This window comes from Panthera leo, chromosome B2, assembly GCF_018350215.1.
Source record: "Panthera leo isolate Ple1 chromosome B2, P.leo_Ple1_pat1.1, whole genome shotgun sequence".
Lineage (NCBI taxonomy): Eukaryota > Metazoa > Chordata > Mammalia > Carnivora > Felidae > Panthera > Panthera leo.
In genome coordinates this window covers 65,842,926-65,852,469 of record NC_056683.1, presented here as the reverse complement: position 1 = coordinate 65,852,469, position 9,544 = coordinate 65,842,926, and the positions used below count along the sequence as shown (strand labels likewise).

General features: G+C 42.9%; 1 pseudogene; it reads right to left on the bottom strand.

Annotated features, from left to right (window-relative positions):
* Window positions 1–8,220: 8,220 nt before the first annotated feature.
* On the bottom strand, window positions 8,221–9,183 carry LOC122220086 (annotated as a pseudogene).
* Between the last annotated feature and the right edge of the window lie 361 nt (window positions 9,184–9,544).

Genomic DNA, 9,544 nt, shown 5'->3' with positions numbered 1-9,544 from the left:
AATATATATCTAAAAGGGTCTAAATATGCAGTAGAAAAGCTCTACCTTGGGGTGCCTGGGTGGCTCAGTTGGTTAAGTGTCCAACTCTTGATTTCGGCTCAGGTCGTGATCTCCTGATTGCTGGGATGGAGCCTGCCTGGGGTGCTGCACTGGCATTGTGGAATCTGCTCGGGAGTCTCTCTCTGCCCCTCTCTTCTCCCACTATGCACTCGCTCTCTCTCTCAAAGTCAATAAATAAACTTTAATAAGTAAAAAAAAAGCTCTACCTTCTTATTTTTCCTCTACAGGCGAGTCCTGCTCTTCTTAATCCTTTGTATTTCTAAATACTTTTAGAATTAGCTTGTCATTTTCCATAGACAGTGACATTTTCCATATTCCGAGTGATATTGCATGATCATCTATCTCAAATGGCACTCCCAGTTGCCTGGATTTGTCTGGTGCTCTCTATTCTCTTCATAACTAGTTTTCACCTCTCTCTCTCTCTCTCTCTCTCTCTTTTTAATGCTTGGCCAATGTCCTTGCCTAATCCTCCTCAGGACAGAAGTCATCAATATGCATTCCTCTTATCCTTTCTTTCCACCGACTGTTTTGTCAGTGTGGTAAAGTCTTAAGATTAATGATACCTCATTCTATAAGAAATATAGTGAAAAAAAGAAATATGATGAATTCACACCTAAATTATTTTTTCTAGTTATATTACAAAAAGTGGCTCAAGAGCAGCAGCTGCAATTTGTTCCCATCAGCGTTCTTAGGATCATCTACCCTCCAGTATTTGGTCTCTATTACTTTTCTAGAAGGAGCCAGGACACGAGGAGAGTGGCTGCTTGTAAAACTTTGACTCTGTTACATCCTGCCATAAAGTAAGGAGTGAAAAAGTCTAGCAGACAATGTCAAGTTTTGACTCCCCCCACTTTTGACTTGAACTGTGTGACACAGACTTGGTAACTAGTTATCTCTGGCAGATCTGAAGCTGTGAGTGGCTGTCAGTGAGAGTGTCAGGAACCCTGGGCAGTCTTGCCTCACCGTGTGTTGCAGTTTGGGTTCCTGGTAAGCAGGTGTTTTAAGCCTATCCATGTGCAGGGTGCTCATTAGGGATCAGCATCTGTGGAGGGGAGGGAAAGGAAGCCAATCCAGCTAAGTGAGTTAAGATGCAGGCCTAAGGAAGGCCTCATCTGGATCTCTGGAGCAGGGGATTTCTGGAGCAGGAGTAGGCCTTAAGCTGTCCTGAGTTGGGGTAAGAGGACCAAGATTTTGTATCCCTACATTGATCAATTATTGAATGTGGCCTGCCCCAGGAAGGGAGTATGACCTTGGGTGAGGTAGCTCTCTTCAGATAAGGCAATTTTGCAGCCTCAGAGGATTCACAGGAATATGGAAACTCAAAGATTTTCAGGGGCATCAATCCAGATGTCTTATCCTATATATCAGGGTCCCATTCTTTTCCAACCTTGGCAAAGTAGTCCTTCCTTTGTTGGAAGTTCAACTTTGGAGCTCAGCTACTCTCTCTTTTTAAAGTAAGCTCCACACTCTGTGTGGGGCTTGAATTCACCATCCTGAGACCAAGAGTTTCAAGCCCCACCAACTGAGCCAGCCAGGCATGCCCCTTAGCTACTGTTTTTTTTTTTTTTAATTTTTCTTTAAATGTTTATTTATTTTTGACACACAGAGAGAGAGAGACAGAGCATGAGCAGGAGAGGGGCAGAGAGAGAGGGAGACACAGAATCCGAAGCAGGGTCCAGGCTCCAAGCTGTCAGCACAGAGCCCGATGTGGGGCTCGAACGCACAGACCGTGAGATCATGACCTGAGCCGAAGTCGGACGCTCAACAACTCACTGAGCCACCAAGCGCCCCATACCATCTTCTATTTTTTTTAATTTTTAAAAAAATTTTTTAAAATTTACATCCAGGGGCGCCTGGGTGGCGCAGTCGGTTAAGCGTCCGACTTCAGCCAGGTCACGATCTCGTGGTCCGTGAGTTTGAGCCCCGCATCAGGCTCTGGGCTGATGGCTCGGAGCCTGGAGCCTGTTTCCGATTCTGTGTCTCCCTCTCTCTCTGACCCTTCCCCGTTCATGCTCTGTCTCTCTCCCAAAAATAAATAAAAAAAAACGTTGAAAAAAAAAATTTAAAATTTACATCCAAATTAGTCATACTCTCTTTTGATTAAGGCCTGGAACTCAGCTTTTTCTGCTTTCCTGCTGTAGATGGGAACCTTTTTACTAGCAATGACTTGACTCTCAATTGTGCTAATTGCATTCAGCCTTGCACTGACTTTTTCTCAAGCAGTGGTTCGCCAAGTGTGGTCCCCAATAAGTAGCACTAGCTCCATCTGTGAACTTGTTAGAAATGCAGATTCTCAGAATTCACTGCCTTCTGAATCAGAAACTCTGGAGGCAGAGTGTAGCAATCTGTCATTTCACAAGCCTTTAGGTGATTCTAATGCATTCTAAAGTTGAGAATTATGGGGTACCTGGGTGGCTCGGTTTAGTGCCCAACTCTTGATTTTGGCTCAGGTCATGAGTTCACATTTCATGAGATAGAGCCCTGCTTTGGGCTTTGTGCTGACAGCATGGAGCCTGCTTTGGATTCTTGCTCTCCTTCTCTCTGCCCCTACCACCACACACTCTCTCTCTCAAAATAAATAAATTTAAAAAAAACCAATAAGTTGAGAATTACTATTTTATTTTATTTTGTAAAGTTTATTTATTTTAAGAGAGAGAATGTGTGTGCATCTGTGTGCACGTGTGCAGGGGAGGGGCACAGAGGGAGGGAGACAGAGAATCCCAAGCGGGTTCTGTGCTGTCAGTGCAGAGTCTGATGTAGGACTCAATCTCACCAACTGTGAGGTCATGACCTGAGCCACAATCAAGAGTCAGACGCCTAACCGACTGAACCATCCAGGTCCCCCAGAGAATCACTGTTTTAGATTAGAGCATTAATTAAGCTTAGTAGCCACCTAATTCTACTGTCATCATATTCCTTGATATTGTACACTATTCAAATTGAGTAGTTATGGAACTCTAACAATTGGATCATGGCCTTATGCCAGAGGCTATCTGTGCTCCACTAACCACTAATGATGGTTGGATCATTACTAGTCAAGCAGTAGTGATCTAGCTCCCAAACCCCGTCCTATTGCCCACCCCCTTTCTTTTACCACTTTTTTTTTTTTTGTTTTTTTTTTTGTTTATTTATTTTGAGAGAGAGAAAGCACAAGCAGAGGAGGGGCAAAAAGAGGGAGAGAGAGGATCCCAAGCAGGCTCCACACTATCAGCACAGAGCCCAATGTGGGGTTCAAACCTACGAAGCATGAGATCATGACCTGAACCAAAATCGAGAGTTAGATGCTTAACCAACCGAGCTACCCAGGTACCCCACCACTCGTGATGTAATGAACACAAGTTAACTTTCCTAGGAAGGAGATTTTGAGATGGTAGCATTGTGTAGGATGTTCATTAGGGAGCACTCTTGGGATCAACACCTGTGGAGGGGTGGGGAAGGAAGCAGGACTCGGCAGAGAGAGAAGTCGGGCTTATGCCGGCCAAATGATGGCATCAGCCAGCTATCCAGGCCTCTGCAGAACAAAGAGGACCCTTTGTAGTTATAGTGGGATGTCTTGAGAAGACATTTCTTAGTGAGGCAGCTCTCTTCAGTGGAGGCAGGGCCCATATTTCTGACAGCTGAGGGATTTCTGCCTCAAACTCTTTAGCTTGGGTTCTTTCTTTAAAAAAAAAAAAAGTTTATTTCGAGAGAGAGAGAGAGAAATAAAATAAAAAACAAGGGGAGGGTGGGCGGGGCAGAGAGAAGGACCGACAGAATCCCAAGTAGGCCCTGAGCCATCAGCACAGAGCCCGATGTGGGGCTCAAACTCACCAACTGTGAGATCATGACCTGAGCCAAAATCAATAGTTGGATGCTTAACAAACTGTGCCACCCAGGTGCCTTGGGTTCTTTCTTGAAGGATGACTGGGTTGACACAATTCAGAGTTCAGCACACTGTCTGAAGTATTTTCCTTCATCATAGACAAAGACAGGTTTGATAAAATGCCATTGATTGAACGTAGGAAAGCAAGATTTATGTCATGAGAGATTTGACAAGTTTTATCAAGCAGGAGGAAGAAAGTGGGAAGGTGAAAGCACCATATAGTTCTTCAAAATATTTATATACTGCTTTTTGTCATGAAAAGGTCTGCATGCACATCTTTGTAATATTTCTTTAGAGAATAGATGAGGCAGAACTCTTTGTACCTTAACTGATAAATGAAAAGTTGATTTTGTGAGTGACACTGTGGTTTCAGCTATAAATGGAGGAAGAAGTTCATAGTTCTTCATAGTTCTGAATTCTTATATAGTTCAAGAAAAGAAATCCTCAAGAGCAGAGAGTAAGAAGTTAATGTGGGTAATATCTAATTATTACCAATATCATCTTATGTAAATGATATAAGGGACTATTTTGGATATCTCCTTTGATATATTTCTGTCAGCGTTCCAAGTTTTTCCTTCACTGCTTAAAACAAACCACAGCAAAGCAAAAGGCAAAACTAAACTAAATAAGCAAGGAACAGGATCTTTCTGGTGTTATCTGGCTGCAGGATAAGTCTGGGAGTAGGTACAGAACTCTCCCTGGCTACTTAAATGGGTTGTAAGTCTTGCCTTCTTGAGTAGAAGGTTTTGTTGAATCATATAGATAGATGAGCTTAATAGTTTTTCTCTTTGCCCTTTCTCTAAGTATGGTTATTAACAGGAAATTAAAAAAAAGATTGGCCTACTTTGGAAGCGGCCTAAAATCTCTGAGGCAAATGGCCTTTCGTTACCTTTAAACAACTAGACAGGAATATAATTAAGATAAGATTGCATTCCATCTTGTGGCTAACTTTGGGATCAGGTCTGGGAACTAGGAATTGACCAAATTTGGAAATGTCATAATTCTTTAAAAAATAATAATAGAGTAATAATAGGAAGCAATTGTAATAAGCACACAAATGGGCATGGAGCCCAAACTATTAGGGTCAATGTACAGCCTTTGTCAGGGCTTGTGGATTCTTGCTAAGACTTTAAAAGAAGATGTATAACAAGTAACCAGTTGTCTTTCTATGGCAAAATGAACCTGTGGAAATTTACAGAGTGGGATATTTACAATGCAGCTGCAGTTCCTTCATAGGCAGTCTTTGATAGGAAGGTTTCCAGTGGTGGAGGAGGCTGATATCCCAAGACAAAGGGCAGCAAAGAGCAGACCTAAAGTCTGATATCTAAGCCTGGCAGAAGAGGCTGCTGCCATCGGGCAGCGATTCCAGAGCTCTAGAGAGGGATCCTTGAGTGGATGGAGGTGGGGTGGGGGGGAAAGTTGTGGATCCCTCCTTGTACTGCAGTAAGAAGGTACTATCAGAAAGAATGAAAACAAATGAGGTAAACATTCAACTCTAAAAATGAGAAAAAATAATAATCTTAAGGAAACAAAGCAAAAAAAAAAAAAAAGGTTAAGGCAGAAACCAAAGGAGTATGAAACACAAACAAAATAGGAATAACAAAACAAAAAGCTGGTTTATAATTTTTTTTTTAACTTTTATTTATTTTTGAGACAGAGAGAGACAGAGCATGAACAGGGGAGGGTCAGAGAGAGGGAGACACAGAATCTGAAACAGGCTCCAGGCTCTGAGCTGTCAGCACAGAGCCCGACACGGGGCTCGAACTCACGGACCGCGAGATCATGACCTGAGCCGAAGTTGGCCGCTTAACTGACTGAGCCACCCAGGCGCCCCCAAAAGCTGGTTTTTAAAAAAGATAGTAAGGTGTGAATCCATACTGATGCAAATAAATGATTGAATAAATAAATGAGGAAGAATAGACAAATGTATGCAGAATTCCAAATAGTTTATATAGATACTATGCCCTTGAGGAAGTCGAGCCTAACTTCTTGCTCTGTTTTTTTTTTTTTAATGTTTATTTGTTTTGAGAGAGAGGGAAAGAGAGAGAGAGAGAGTGAGCAGGGGAGGGGCAGAGAGAGAGGGAGACAGTGCTGTCAGTGCAGATCCTGATGTGGGGCTTGAACCCACAACCGTGAGATCATAACCTGAGCCGAAATCAAGAGTTGGACAGTCAACTGACTGAGCCACCAGGGGCCCCTCCTTTGTCTTTAGCTGTGAACTGCACATGGTGACTTCTTTACAAGGGTACAGTAGGGGAAGTGGTGTGTGTGTGATTTTCTGGTGGAGAAGCCTGTCAAAGACTACCTCAGCTAGATGATCAAGGTCAATGTCAAAAGTGAAGTCATTTCATAGTATGTACTTTTGATATAATGTGATGAAGTGGGAGGCTACCTCTGTGGTCTTCCCCCAAACCCATTAACTCCAATCTAATTTTGAGAAAAAAAATCAGACAAATTACAATAAAGGGGCATCTAATAAGATAGCTGACCAGTACTCCTCAAAATTGTCAAGGTAATTAAAGCAAGGAAAGTATGAAAAGCTTTAACAGCCAAGAGGAGCCTAAGGTGAGATGATACCTAAATGTAATGTGGGATCCTGGAACAGATAAAGGACACTAGGTAAAAACTAAGGTGATCAGAATGAGGTATGGACTTCAGTTAATAATAGTATATCAATATTGGTTCATCAATTGTGTTAAAAAATAAAAAGCGTATTAAAATTTTAATAGTTATTTAAGTAAAAATCGATTCGAATAAGGCAGTATCCAATCTAGCAGATAAAAAGGAGCTCTAAGGAGCTGTACAAAATGAAAGACTTTTATAGGCAAAAGGGAAGAGGAACAAGGAAGTTATACTAGGCAAAAAAACAAGTTGGTTATTACAAAGTTAATCCTTTAGGGGATGACAGGTGTCTATCATTATTTAACTAGTGCTGACCAGGCGATTCCTGACTAATTGATTTAAGACTCCATTTCTGGGAGAGCTGAAACTGTAATTAAATTTAGTTTCAGTTTGATGGGTTTGGTGATGTGGTGCTTAGCATAAGCTACTCCATTTTGGGCCTGTTGTCTTGTTTTCAACAATTACAATAAAATGTATCATATTAATATAAGATGTAAATAGGGGAAACTGGGTGTGGGGTAAATGGGTATTCTTTGTATTATTTTCAAGATTTTTCTGTAAATCTAAAGCTATTCTAAAAAATTAAGTTTATTTAAAAAAATTAGTAGGAAGAATTCTTGCAAGCCTTACCAAGAAACAAAGAAGATACTGATAAAATCTAGTATGAAGAGGGGTAAATATTGACAAGCACCACAGGTATTAAAAAAAATTAGACCACCTTTCCAGGAAGTATGGGGCTCTGCGCTATCCCATGGCTGCTGTGACCCTCAACAAGGGACACAGTGACTGAAACATGAAGCTAGCTGAGGACAGCTACCACTGCCTTGGGGGCCTCACCAAACGCATCAAGTACTTGGGACACGATCTGGGAGGTGTGCAGCTTTGCCACATACAATTGGCTCACCATGGAGCTAAGGGGAAGCAGGCCCAGAGGTTCAAGAAAAAGGTGGAGACACACATCTGCCAAGAGGAAGAGAGGGGAGCTGAGTACTGTCCTGGCTGCCATGAGGAAAGCGGCTGCCAAGGACTGAGTCCTGAGTCCCTTCCCACCTCTGTGCATAATAAAGCCTTTTCAGGAGAAAAACAATTAGATGAGGCAGAAATCTTTTTTTTCTTTTTTTTATAAGTTTGTTGATTTTGAGAGCGAGAGAGCGTGAGGGGGTGAGGGAATGCGTGGCACAGAGAGAGAGAGGGAGAGAGAGAATCCAAAGCAGGCTCTGCACTCTCAGTGCAGAGTCCCATGTGGGCTCCAACCTGTGAAATTCAAGATCATGACCTGAGCCGAAACCAAGAGTTGGAGGCTTAACTGACTGAGTCACCCAGGTGACCCTAGACCAGGCAGAAATCTTAATTAGTAATGGCAGCCAGACCCTGTAAGAACTTTAAAGGGCTGAGAGAGAATAATAGTCAACTGAAGACTGTTTATCTAGCAAAACTCTCCTTTTAAGAACACAGGTGGAATGAAGGTCTTTTCTGGGAGGAAAATAAGAGTTTACCCTCATGAATGGAATATTTATTTATTTACAACCACCACATTTATTTTTATTAAGCAATAAGCAAACAAATAAAAAATGAGATGGGTGGGGAGGACCTAAACCGGCTTTTTTTCTGAACTATTTTTAAAAACCAACTAACTGGTATTCCTTTAAGCTGCAGCTGCACCTGGAGGTATTTAATTTTCATGACATGCAAGACGAATTAGGTGGGGACCACTCTTCTCCTCCTTCCCCAGAACACATTTATAAACTTCAATGGCGGTGAGTTCCATCTAATACTCTGAAAGCCATTTCTCATTTCATAACTTACCAAAATCATATGCACAACTGCAAGAGGAAATAAACAAACCCCTCAGCATAAATAAGCCACAGTAGAGTGTTAATCTTGGAGCGTCAATCGAGTATTAAGGCCAAGTGATCTTTTAAACATTTTATGGAGGACAGCTGTCAGGCTTTCTCTGGAAAAGCCCACAAGGCTTCCTAAGCACCAACGCCTACATCTTTGGCGGGGCACTGATGAGGTTACGCGTGAACCCGCACATCTCTTCAAGTGCACAAGGCAGGGCCGCAAACCGTCTTCACTTCCTGCCACTCTGCACACACGTCACAGTATCTGGTGAAAGGTGGTTTCTGTTTTCTTTGGTGACGCTGAACACCCGAACATCGTACCTGTTTCTCAGCTCTTCCACGAAGGCCAGCGGCTTTCCTTTAGTTGTGGGATTGTGCCCAGAACTACACACTCCTGGGGTGGACAATGTCTGACGAACAGCCTGGATGAAAGGCTGACTGAGCAGCTCCACTTTCCCAGTCTCATCCATGACACACACCCTCTGCCCTGGGCCTCTGCTGGGATCCCCGTTCTCAAGACCGGAAGTGGCGACTGCTCCGAGGGAGTCCGATACACCACGTACTGCCGAGCTCGGCACTGGCTTTTCCAGGCAGAGGCTCTGACCCAATTCTAGACCAAACTTCCTGCGTGCAGGATGATGTGACAACGTTGAATCCTATTTCCTCCCTGTCTGACTTTTGCGTAAATCCATTGACAGGCACACCAGAGGATTTTAAAATCTTACTGGCTTTCTGGACCAACGCTGTTTTTCCAACTCCTGGGGACCCTGTGAGGAATACGTGCCGGGCCATACCTAGGTGGGTCGGGGTCAGGGCCATGGTCAGGGTCCCCGAATGGAACTTTTAAAGGACATATTTTAGGAAAAAGAAAAATGTCCCCAAGCTGGAGGTTCCAGGGAGAATGACAGACATATCTAATTTTACATTTAAAGCCACATTAGAGTCCAGTAAAGAGATTAAAAAAAAAAAAAAAAGACATTAAACCTGAGAAATAGGCTGTCAGCACAGAGCCTGAGGCGGGGCTTGAACTCCCAAACTGTGAGATCATGACCTGAGCTGAAGTCGGATGCTCAACTGACTGAGCCACTTAGGTGCCTCATCTTCCTCCCGTTTGACGCTTGAGACCCCTACCCCTTTCTCCTTAGCTCAAGATGGC